We start from the raw sequence: 14,120 nt of genomic DNA, 5'->3' as shown, positions 1-14,120 counted from the left end.
ATATACTGTATATATATATATATATATATATACTGTATATATATATATATACTGTATAAAACATTTAAATATATAGCAAAATATAATCATTGAACTAAAACTTTAAATGAAACCATTTTTACTTTGATTTAAATTTTAAAAAGTATTTATACTTTATATTCAAAGCAATACTAAGCTAAACCTTTAATGATGTATAATTAATAAATAAATTAGTGTACTGTATTCCTGATCAAACCTGGGCTATCCAATTTATACTTGTTCTAGGAGATGCTGTGCTAATTCAAAGTATGGGCCTAGCGTTTAACTTGATTTCCAAAAAATCAACTTTTTGAGAACGCTGATTGGTCGGTCGAATTGGGGAGTGTTCCTGATTGGATGGGGGATGTACAGTAGGGTTAAGCAGTTTGACGACTACTGTACAGTGAAAACACTGCATCGGCTTTTAGCGACAATGATTACGAATTTATTTAATCAGGCTTTAAGCTATATAAGATCTCATTGAGAACCTACTGTATTTGTACGATACACCAAGATTTATTTCCAGACTTTTCTTTAAACTTTTGTTCTTAACCATCATTATGAAACTTGCAATGAGAATATAATTTTAAAATTTATGATTACTGTTTACAGGTATGTTAAAATCTGCGAGTCATCTTAGTGCTTGCAAGCAAAACAAACAAAAAAAATGACAGAATTTACTGCTTTTTTCTTACTGTAGTTACAGTACTGTACAGTACTGTAGGATGTTCACTACAAACACAATCAAAGGTGCTAGAGGTTTAAGGGAGAATCTTCCCTTGCACCCCTACCAGGGGCTCTTTCCTGAGACTCTCACTTAGTTCGGACATTCACGCCCCCTCTTTCTTACCGGGCTGGATCTGCCCCTGCAGGAGTGATAATCCAGTATTATTTTATGGTGCCTCAAACTATTAAAAGACTATAAATCTAAAAATAATGAGGCTTTCTATAGTTAGTCTCATTAAAAAAGTCCTGTTAAAAAAAATTATCTTTGCATTTCAATCAATCATTCAATAAAGATAATGTGTACAGCACAAAACTTCATCACTTAAATTAGTATTGGCATTAATTAACAAATGGATATGTTTGTTCCTCTGAAAAAATTGAGTATAAGACCACTGTAGACTAGCCCATGTCCAAACTTTTGGCTTCACAAAAATAAAGCACAATGATAAAATGTTTTAAAATTGTGTTTAGTTTTTTCCAAATAGAGTCCAATTGTAACAGGTACATTTATGAATGCTGTCCTTTGGAAGTAAAAAATTTCCAAACTGAACTATTCCTATACCGTATATCACTTTGTTCCAGAAATTCGTTAAATCTCAATAATCCTTGAGTTTACAAACTCTGATCAAGTGTTACGCGTATAATACAAATAATAATAGACTTCTTTAAAACATTTACGGAAAATCAAAATAACATTTTCCATAAATTTCTGTTGCTAGTAATCCATACAGTATTTAAATTTAAAAAAAAGTCCAACAAACATAAGATATTGTCTGAACAAATGTAAAAAATTGTGTTTTACAGTAGGTGATAAGAATATCTCGCTGATGACTAGTAATTCTCACTGCAGATTTATTTAAATGTCACTTTGGGAGTTGCTGCTTTACATGGAAGTATGCTTAGTGCAATGTTGTGTTGCAGCTTGCGTGGGAAGTTGTTACAGCATTTAGTCTAACAATTTCAAATCAAATTATCGCTTGTGAAATTTAAAATTTACTACAACATATTATTGTTTCCTATTAAGAGTACAGAGGGAAAAAAAAGCAAAATTGAAAGAACTTTAATGTTAATATGTTTTTGAATGTTAATGTTTTTGTATTCTTTCTATGGTAGAAAAATTTACACAAAAATACTGTACTAAAAAAAAAAGAACAAATATTAAGGAAAGAAAAGACAAGAGTAAAATTATTGTAGTCGATATTGGTCATAAGTACTGTATGCTAAATAATAATTTGCATCCAATAGAATTAAGGTAAAATAAGGAAAAATGGGAAGAATACAGGAAATTCAGGAAGGAGATGAAAGGAAAATAAAGAGAAAGGGTAGGAAGGGAATGAAAGTTGAAGAAAGGTGAGGGCACGAATAAACAATATAGGAATATAAGGCCTACAGTAGATACTATAAAATAATATCAGGACCTTTCAGTATAATAGAGGTGGGCAGAAAAATTGGTCAGAAGGGCCAGAGTTAATTTTTGATTGAACACCAAGGGCTGCACGCAAACATGATACAAATGTGGTCAGTGTTGGAGAATATAAATGACGCGAAGATATTGGTCGTCGTGTCATTATCATGTCTAGGGTAAATGTAGCTTTACAAGTGATCAGTGTCGTGCCGTTAAAAAACAAGGTGTTTTCTAGTCAAAGAGGGGTTGGCAGGCCACAAACACATCAGGGTGTTTAATTCATTTTTGTGGGCTGCACTTTGCCCACGGTGCAGCACATATTGCATACATGTAATAAAGAAAAGAAATATGCCCCAAAGAACATCATGAGCATGAGTACTGTGCATCATGATTAATTAACGACTTTGGTAGCATTTGTACAGTATGTTTGTACAAATGTAAGTAAAAATGAAGTTTTTTTCAATCTTCTGTATTACTGTATATATTATTCTGTCTTTTGTCTTGTTGTAAGCATACATCCAAAACAAAAGGAGCACAGCTCACCAAACTGCTGTTTTTAATGTTGTAGTGGCCACCTGTTTCTACTGTAAGTTCCTTATGTTTATTGTTAAGAAATACAGTAGTCTTATAAAAATAATTTTCCAAGATACATGTTAGTATGAATAAATGTAGTACTATGTATAAAAGAAAATATGAATTAACAACAGTACTATTCTCTAAAAATTCTAAAAATTTTAAATTTTCAGTCATTTTAAATTGCTCTACGATATTCAAATTATGACCAAAAATTTTTTTAACTTTTTTTTTTTAGACAAACATATCATAGTGAGTGGGGAGTGGGATAGCTGCCTAATGCCCCTTCTCCTAAATTGCCACCAACTATGGGTATGGATCAAGAATTGAAAGGTGGGGATATTAATGTATGACAGTTCGATTCACTGTAAGCCTGGCATTTGTTAAACATAAAACTTGGAGCCAGAGCAGTGACAAAGCACATGAAGGTTATTTTCCCCTGTGCGGTGATTTTATTCTCCAAAGGCCGCTTTGAAGCTTCCCAGCCATGACGACGATGAGCCATATCTTTAGTGGATTAACCGCCTTCTCCCAACTGCCCAGGCATCAATAAATCTGTTGAATTCAGTACTTAGCCTAGGCTGCCTCTTCTTCACTGTAGACCAACTTTTTGTCTAGTAAACTGTACTTTTATTACACAATGCATACTGTACTTGATATTCTGTTCCTAGTGCCATCTTCTTTCTACTGACACATTCCCATATTTCTTTTTCATCTCTTCACATCAACAATTTTTTTTTTTTTTTCAACTTTTCAACATAGTCATCTATTATTGTATCATCATCAAGATTATCAGCAAGATAATGTGAAGTGATCTCAAAATAAACATCAAGGATATTAAACTACAGTTCACACAGTCGAAAAATATAATAATAAAAAAAAAATTTAATTATTAGCAAAATATTAGAGATTGCTCAAAAGTATGGTACACTACTGTATGCAGAAATTATCAGACATAAAAAAAAAATAAAATTTTGCTTTTAAATTTGTATTTACTAAATCATAATTATTAATATTAAGATGATTAAACTAACAAGCTCAGCCATATGTTTGTATACCCAGTATAAAGAAAATAATAAAAGTTAATTTTTACGTTATATGCTTTGATTATTTCATGTGTCAGTAGAATTTTATTCATGTTTTCTCATTTTGATAAATTAGAATATATCCGCCCTCTGATCTAAAGAGTTTTCAAAATTTAAACTTTGCTAAAACAAAGTACTGATATGAAAAGTCCTACATACAGTAGTGTTCTGTTGGGTTCTAATGGCTTTTACTATGCAAGTCTGGTTTCTGAATTTACTGTAATACTGTATGAAGCCACCTGTACAGTAACTGTAATTAAATGATATTTCACTCAGATATTTCTATTAAAATTTTATTTAAATTAGTTTTAATGCCTTTTCATACAGTATTTCAATTTGTATCCTAAGTATTTTATATTCAAATGTGAAGTCATATTGACTAAAAAAGTTTCTTTGTTTTTGATAAGTTTAATATTCTGAGTTGATGTACGTATGTTCGAAATGATTAGGAGGCGCATTTTGTAAAGCTGTATCAGGATTGATATCTTCTGAGGATATTTTCTATTTAAGAATGTTTTCAAATTCTAAATTTCAAAATAATACCCCGGTTGTACTCAACCGAGGAACCTTTAATTCAAAGACCAAAAATAAGGCTTACAGTACTAGCATTTCAGTACAGTATTTCAGTTCTTCTTTTGTATCAAAAGATTCATTTGAATTTTATTGTACTTAAAAACTTAATACAGTAAAATATATACTGAAGATTTAAAATAAAAATTTGACATATATTTTTTATAAATTGTAAACAAATTTTTCTTTATTCACCAATTCTTCATTTATTTATCAATTTCATCAATATAAAAATTAACAATAACAGATTCAATGATTAAATACTGTAATAATAGAGTAATACAAATATTTAAATACATTTAATTGGAAAACATATATCAAATTCATAAATCACTTTACTGCACTTCAAGTATATGTTTCTCAATTTACGGTAAGGTAGTGAAAAGGAAAGCATGTTGTTTTAAAAACGCACAGACAGAAACTTGATACAGCACCGCAGAAGTGTGTCTGTTTCGCATATTTTCGTACACCGTACTACTTCTTAACACTTTTTCCTTTCCCCTAGAGTGTTTGAGGGCTTCCGTTTAAGTAGCCCTATTTATTAGGTAAAATACATAAGAGACCTCACTTGTAATAGTTTGCAGGAATCTAAACTGTTTCAAAACTGTCATTAATATCAAACTGTTTTGGAAATTATATAAAAAACATACAGGAAAAAACAAGCTGTAAAAGTAATGAATATAAATAACACTAGTAGTGATAACTCAATTATTTAATTTCACACATTTTTATGTTGTTGGCATCTGTTTTTATATTCGTTTTATATTTGAAATGGAACAATAAAATTCTCATTTTAGTTAAAACCATACAAATGAAGTGGAGCTGAGTAGCTAGGTACTTAGAGTACAGTATGCCATTTGTAATAATTTTTAAAATTTTTATCACCCTCTCGAACAGAATTATGGGGATGCCCAGATAACCCATTAAAGTCCAAGAGGGACTAAAAAACCATCACAACCATCACCCTGTCTCTTATACACATCTAGATGTGTATAAGAGACAGGATAGCTCGTGATAGACAGTACATCTTTATATACCTTAAAGTGAATTCCGATGCCATAAATAGCATACCGTACCTGCCTTCCGTGTTGAAGCATCCAGTGGGGAAACACATCGTCAGATGTCAAGTACCGTATTCTGGAAAAAATACAGGAAAAGCTTCCATCAGGGAAAACCCTTCTATCTGAGACTATCTGTGTTGTGATTTACAGTATCCTACAATTTATTATGTTTAGGTGGCTTCATGTTTTAGAACATTACACACACATACCATGGTTTGAGGTGACATAATGAATTCTACTTTCCAAGGTGTTAAACTACTTTACCGAAATAAAACCATTTTGTATAAATTTTGTTTTACTATATCTCATAAATATTAAATAGTAAACCGTTCATCTACATTAGCCATTTCTGTCAGAGGGAACTGTAAGATTACATAGTTTGCATACGGTTCACTTAGGCAGGGGCGCTGTAATAGCACACGTACATGTAAATTTTGGCATGCCTAGGGGAGTAACTATAGTAGACACTACTACACCCCCATACATTTCCTACTGTACCAGGTGGAAATGAAATGTTGTTTATATTTATGAGATATAGTATTCAATGGTTGAACTCAACTGTAAATGACAAAATGTTGAATAGGTTGAGAAACATGTTTTTATTTTAATTTGGCCATAATAGGTGCTGAATTTGTTTTATCGCATTATAATTATTATTACAGATAATTTAAATTGTTTCCTGCAAAATTTAATTTGTGAGTAGAGTATCTAATTACGATAGACATGATGTGAATTTCAGAATTATGGTTCTTTTACGAATGTATTATATTTTGTTCTGTTGGATTATATTGTTTTTCTTGTTGTACCATTAGCTGTTTTATTGGTGATAGATAATACTGAGTCATTTTCATTGATTGTTGGAAATTTGATGATGATTATGTGTTCTGTTCTGTAAACACACCATATTGCTAAAAATCAACAAGCTATGGTAGCTCTCCACTTATCGTTAATAGTACTTTCTAGTCTATATATGAGTTTTAATTTTACCAACCATGATTGATCCTTGTTGTCTTGGCGTTTTGAGAACCAAGTCTTTGTCACTTGACTGAGCACTCCTAATGAAGTCATGTGATCAATGGATGTCATGTGACCAGATGAGAACACCTGGTTCTGCTGGTGGTTGATTACTGGATAAATAAAACTGCCTTGATGGATAAGAAATGATGGTATGAAGAGTCAGTAATTGCCTTTAGTCTTATACAGATTGTATCGCATACTAACATTAATTAATTTGAAGCTTACAGTATTATCTTCTATGCTCTACTGCTGTGGGTATAAGTGGGTCGAAGTGCCAAAGAAAATTTTTTGTTTTAGCACTGAGGCCGCACCCAAACTTTGATGTTTTTTTATGCTTGCCAAAACCTTCATGCAGTGCTCTTTATTATTTAATGCAGATTTATTCTCAGTTTTAACATTACTTTTTCTGATTGGGTCGTAAAACAAGGGGTTTTACAACCAAATCAACACATAAAAAACAAACAACTCAAAACACATGTTTTTGATTTATATTTTGCTTACAGTTCCAAATTTTTATTTGTAAAGTGCTGTGAGGCTTTCTAGCCAAATGTGACTTGATATTATTATCATACTCGGCCTGCATATTAATAAATTGATCAAAGTCAAAATGTTTACAAAATTTTAATTTTAATGTTTTTAAATAGCTGATAGCTAGTTTATCTTTGAGGCCAGTTTTCTCAAAACTCATGTCGTCATACACCTAAACTTTAAATGCTCACATTTCTGGATCTACAGGTACAGTTACTTATCCTGGGGATCCTATTCAAAGACCAGAATAAAGCTTATAATGTGATCTACTGCACCCAACCCAAAAACCCAACCCAATATAAACCCAATAAAACCAATTATATATCGTAAATTAACCAATTTTTATTTTCTAACCATGAGACTAATTTTGTAGTGAGACTTCACATTTTTTGTATTCAGGCACTTGAATGTATACATTCTATAGAGTGACTGCTCTAGTATTTTCAATACGAAGACTATTAGTATTACAATGGCCGTATTCGACTCGTCGTTCTTTGTTAAACCACACCCACCTGTGCAGTGGTAAAATCATACTTAACGAAGATGACCAGTCGAATAGAAAACTGGTAAATACTTGACAAAACAAAATGGCTGCATAGTTACCGTGATACACACCGCGTAATTAAGGTTGCTTTGGCTTGTGGAGGCACTGGTTTTTCGTAAAATAATATTTTCATTCAGTTTTTGAATTCTGTTGGCCTATAATTTTTTTTTGACTTCAAGTGGGTAAATTTATAACATTTTTATTTTCTGAAATTGAATCTAAATTTTATATAATGCAAATGTTGTTGCTAAACTGACCAATCGGCCATGTTTGTTTTGGTCACATGGGTAACTTAACGCAATCTGGTAATTAACTTTGTTAACATAGTCTATTTTACGAACCAGTCGAATGTAAATAATACTCATTGAAAAATCATAGTCAACGAAATGAACCAGTCGAATAAGCCTGAGGTAAAGCAATCTTCAAAGCATGATAAAATTTAAAAAATATCTAGGTTAAAAAGAAAGAACCTCACAGAATAAAATAAAATCAAAATAGATTCCTAGACAACATTTGAGAGCATCAGTCATGTGATGAAAAAATAAATGATATTCGAAAAGTTTCTTTGCCTCCAGCTGAGTTGAGTGGAATGTTGTGTAAGATCTTGGTTTGGGCATTTCTATTAAGTCCTCACAAGGTTTAGCTAAGCTGTAGAGAGAGAAAACACAGATGTTTGTAATTTGGTGATGCTCTATTTACAGATATAATATCATACACAGATATTGAATTGAATTTATTTGGCATCAGAAATATTACAAACATCAAAGATTAAAAACTTAATTGCAAAATTACATTGATACATACTGCATAAAAAGGCAAAGAAGCCCGTTAAAAATTACAGTAAAAACATTTCTAATAATTTTTTAAATTTTTATCACCCTCTCGAACAGAATTATGGGGATGCCCAGATAACCCATTAAAGTCCAAGAGGGACAATTTCCAATGGGGTCTAAAAGAACCATCACAACCATCACCTATAATAAATAAGTACAGTATAAACAAATAAAAGAATATTAGAATAATTAGTTTGAGAATATTTTTGTATAAGAAAATATTAGTTGAAGTATTAAAAGTGTGTGTTGCGGCATAGGCAAATTTAAAAGTCTACAGTCTGATTTTGTACTAGGCTATGGTATGGCTTTATGTTGCTAGGTAACCAACCAAGAAATAGTTGGAGAGTAAAATATGTATTGCAGGATTAAAACCGCAGACCATGAGATTGACCAGCAAGTTCCTTAAGCACCAAGAATGCACATTTTTTTTTTATAAGAACACTGAGGCTGAAATTGCTTTAAAAATAGAGAACAAAAAGAACAAATTCAGGCAGAGTTAAAATGTCAAATAAGGTTTCTACTTTTTAAAAAATAGAAAGTCCAACATGTCTTCCGTACCTTATTTGCAATAACTGTGACTACTGTATGTAATACCCCTCTGTAATACACAGTAATTTGCTGCTGAACAATACTAATTTTCTACAGTATGTTTGAAAGTGTGTAAATATAAGAAAGAAATAAGAATGTTTTCGAGCCTGAAATCGGCTGAAAAACGAAAACACTGAGCCTGGACAAAATTTTACTGGTTCATATAAAAACGTCAATCAAACCATATAATATGGAAATACAGTTAATATGATAAGAATTCTGTGTAATATGAACAATGAAATTATGATCACAATGTAGAGATATTTCTTGTTAATGTCAATTAAACCAATCATAATTATTATTAGCGAGTCTTAGTCTTGAGTCGAGTAATCTGCAATTGCCTTCTTCCTTTGCTTTTTATTATTTTATTTACTCTAGAAAAAACTTTTGTATCTTGTGCATACAAATTAAATTTAAATCAAAGGAAGAAAATAAAGGTTCTAATGAAAAGGTATTTAATGGACTATTGGTTCGCAATGCGTCATACAGTAGTATCATAGAGTAAGCACTGTTCATATTATTTTTTTCAGTCCGGTCAGAATCACAGACAATTATTAGCATACGGTCCGAGATTTCTTGTCGCAGAACTGAATCTTACTATTATTAGAATTATGTCGTCAGTTGCTTGTTTATGCATGAATAAATTCATATGCCACGAAGGACTTTTATAGCAAAATATAATTTACGATTAATTGACATTGATAAACTGATCGTCCATACTTTACAACGTTTATGATAATAATCAGGGATTTATATAGCGCCTTCAAACCTAGGAATGCAAGTTTAGAATTTCATCAATTGAACAGATGCAGTCATCACAGATAAACAACGTACAGTACATGTAGGAAAGTAAGATTTACGATCTATTGAGATTTAAAATTAATATAGAAATTATCAATAAGCCCTCGTAATTTTTGATATCCGAAAAATTAATTAGAATATCAAGAGTTTATTGCTGCAATAATATTATAAAAGATGTTTATCTGATTATACTACTGTTTTTCATCATAGCATTACATTCTTTATGATAATGATCTTGACAAGGGCATAGGGGGTACCCTCAATTATATTGAACAGGGGCATACAGTAGGGGGGTGCCCCCAATTATGATTTTTACCTCAGGATTGAATGGAGTTAATTTGTTCCATTGCATAGTTTCTTGGTAAAAGATGCTTCTTCGTTTGATATTTTATTTTTACTTTGACAAAAATTATTTGAAAAGAACAATCCATTCATGTTGATTGGAATGTTTCATTAAAATACATTCAGTAAGAAAAATTTGACCAACTTTGTGGCTATAGTCACTTTTTAAATCAAGATTGTTATTATAGCCATTTCATTTACTTTTGTGTTTGTCTCAAATACAACAGAAACAAATTAGTACAATCAATGTTTGAATGAAGACGAGTAGGGGGATATCCCGGTGTACTGGAATAGACAGGCCCTGTGGTGGACGCAAGAGTTGCTGGTACCGGGTTTTCAGGTAGCACAGACACAAAGGGAACCTTGGGGCGAAGAATGTCATTGATCGAGTTCCTAGTCCACATTTCAAGCGCCCTGAGCATCTTATATTAAATGGATACGGCGCTATATAATATAGTGTTATTATATCAAAGATATCGCTAGACTGAAGATTTTTTTTTCTTGAAACCTATGTAAGTTAAATATTCAAGAAAGCCTGATTATAGGATGTGCTTCAGTGATCAAAATAAAAAACAATGAATCCATGGCTTGCCCTAGATATTGTAGGTTCTAAGAATTCCATAATCTCGGCATTTTTAGCCTGAATAAATAATTAATGTAGACCTTAAATTATATGTGTGGTCTTCCTGAAAGAAACATCTAAAGCTACTTTACTTTAGTAATCATCATTAAATTATTCTAGGATGTTTTTAAAATATTTAATTTGTGTTGAAGTTAATTAATTTTGTATCCATCAATTACATTTCCATAAATGTCTGTATCATCTGATGTCAAAATTAAAGATATTACAGTACACATAGTAGCATTCAACAATAATGACAACAATTCATTCATAATTCATAATTTTATTTAACTCAAAAGACTAATGTTAGGCCTACTGTAGTAACAAAGGGTACAGGCCCGGGATTTATCAATCTCAGCTTAGCAAATGTCTTAAGTCAAAAAAGTTTAAATGTCCCTGAGCAAATATCTTAAGCTGATTTATTAAACCATCTTAGCAAAATCTTAGCTTAAAAATCATCTTAGATGGTTCATGTGTACAATCGACTTTTTAATTTTACGCAATTTTTAAGTTAAAGCAATATTGATAATTTGACTTAAGCAAAAAAATAAGAGTTAGCATTAACTTAACAAATTTCATAAAGCATCAATGTGTTTTATATGCAATAACAGTGTTCATAACTGTGTTTAAACTTCACATAGCTTTGGTATACTCTGAGCCACCCAAGATAAATTCAGTCTTCATCAAAACATAATTCCTAATAAAATTGCTCTGTAGTCGAATTTGATAAGTGAAATATGAACTGCCACATTCCCGTGGAAACATCTGGACCGGTTGTTTTTGTAGCCATGGTAGTTGAGCACCCTGTCAAAAAGAGGACACTCGTTTTGGTAGTTAGGTTAAGTAGGCATACAAGCTATTCCCACCTGTGTAGTGACAAACATTAAATTCTGATCTCCTATCATCTTAGTTTTTACATTAAGCTTCTATAGTACAGCAGATTAAATTCTGTAACTGGGATTTGTACTTATTTATTAGTAATTAGTATAATTCATTAATAAACTAATATTACTTTAAAAGCCCTCATAGAAATTTAAAGAGATTTGGTATATTATTTACTGTGTGGGGTGTGCGGGCTGTAGCCTGGGACCATAGGGCCCGAAGGGTCCTACCCCAGGATGCATTGTTTGAATATACAGTACTGTACCTAGTGGTAATTTTGTTGTATGGAAAGCAAATTCCAAAATAAAATATTGAATGAGTGAATAAATTAATGTTTGAAAATAGATATGAGTGAATGAATGAACTTACTATAGTATTCAATATAATTAAAATGATGAAATAAGTTCTATAGCACTGCGAACAGTATGTATAATGTACAGTACATACTGTATGCAACAACTTTGAATTATTATATTTTATAAGCTTATCCAACCACCTAAAGTAAATGTAAAAACCTTGAAAATTTCACTCAAATATGCTGGTGCACATGTATGGAATCAGTTGCCACGAGGATTGAAAGAATCGAATAACCTTCGAAATTTCAAATTATCTTATAAAAAACTATATTTCAGGTAAAAGAAATCTTCATTAGTTTAATTCAATATATTGCACTCAAATTAAGTTGTACACTGTAGGCCTATCACATTTGAATGTCCATGTATTTATAATATACTGTACATGCTTAAACACAAGCTTGTAATATGTATGTGGATTTTTATAGTGCATATGAAAGCGTATACATGTTTATTTAAATGTCTGGACTGTGTGTGTGATGTTTATATTTCTGTAATGATGTGTAATTTTTATTCTTTCATAATTCTGATTTTATCACTGTTGTCTTGATCTTTCCAGTTTTCTTGTATAAATTAAAATGTTAAACGGTATGTCTAGCGCGCGCGTACCATTCATTTATTGCTTTATTCTTATTTAATATTTATCTATAAGTGTGACGTACAGTATTGTTTGTTTTATATCCCTAGTACAGTATGTATAAGTTTGAACCATATAAAAAATAGGCTGTTACAACCACCTGATATGTTTTAATCCTGTATAATAAGTATGTTCAAAATGTAAATATACCTTACATGATCATTTTTAAGAAAATAGTTCTCCGAAAACACTCATGAAGATGAGATATATCTAGAAAGAATAAAATCAATAAAACAAAAAAATGACCGACCCTAACCATCTTTATAATATACAAATGTAATACCTAAACAGATCTCAACTATTGCAATTCATTTTTAGTTTTATTCGTAAGGTTATATTCATTATTAGAATTAGAATAGCAATCCATATATTAATACCGGTAATATTAACATAAAGTAATATGAACATAAACTTAGAATTAATCAATTACAAAGTAAGCCGCTTTCAGCATTGTATTCCATTAAATTACAAAAATAATTTTAAAAAATTGTTTCAAATCCATAAAATCAGTGCCACAGTAGACATTGAAAAATTTATTTAAGAAGTAGATATATCCTAAAAAAATAATAATTAGGAAATCGGCCGAGATTTAAAGAGATACGAGCTCACTATACTACATAGCAACTTATGTTACCATATTTCTTGTCTGCCTCTATTTAGTACTATTTTGAAATAATTTGCACGACAACTGTTTTAACGGCAAGAACAGCTGTCAGTCGTCGCTGCCTGCTGGGCTCCGGTTTTTGCAGAATGAAGTGTTGCCCATGGGTGTAGCACTGTTAGCTCCTTCTGCTTGCACTGAAACTTGTATGGATTGAATATTTAAAAATAGAAAAAAAATTTACGAGATTGGCCAATTTTAGCTTTAACAGTTGTATAGTCTTAATTTGAATTAGATCCCTGTGTGGTTGAGCGTTACATGACTATAGCTTTTATTAGCAATTATCATTGATCTTATTCTAATTAGTTATTAAAGCATTTAGACTACTGTATTGATTGCTAGTCATTAATTTCCATAGTGTACAGATGTGACATTAAGTATTAAACAAAAATTTGTTTTTTTTTTCATATGAGAAAATAAGGTTGTTAAATCTGTATGCCTATAGAAATACATGAATACATTGTGTAAAAAAATTAATAAAATATAATCATTTATTATTTTTAATATTGTAGAGTAATTTGCTCTGTTATTATCCCTTTTTCATATGTTGTAGTACATTTCATAGTTTAATCATAATTTATAGAATAACTTAAATAAATAATATTTATTATTGATAATTTTTTTAAAATAATAATAATATATTGGAAAAATGTGCTTATCATTTCATTTTTAATCCAGGTAGATATGAACTTATTCTGTAAATTTAAATCATTTAATATAAATAAATATCAGTAGTGCACATACTTTGTTGTTACATAATTTTCATATTCCATATCTTTAAAAAAAAAATATTGTACAGTGGTAAATAGTTTTCAGTAATGGAATGAATTATGAATAATGGAAATATTAATGATATTCTATGTCTGTACTACAC

Source organism: Anneissia japonica, unplaced genomic scaffold (assembly GCF_011630105.1).
Source record: "Anneissia japonica isolate Jap-2015-1 unplaced genomic scaffold, ASM1163010v1 scaffold287949_len505691_cov196, whole genome shotgun sequence".
Lineage (NCBI taxonomy): Eukaryota > Metazoa > Echinodermata > Crinoidea > Comatulida > Comatulidae > Anneissia > Anneissia japonica.
Note: the sequence above shows the minus strand (reverse complement) of the source record.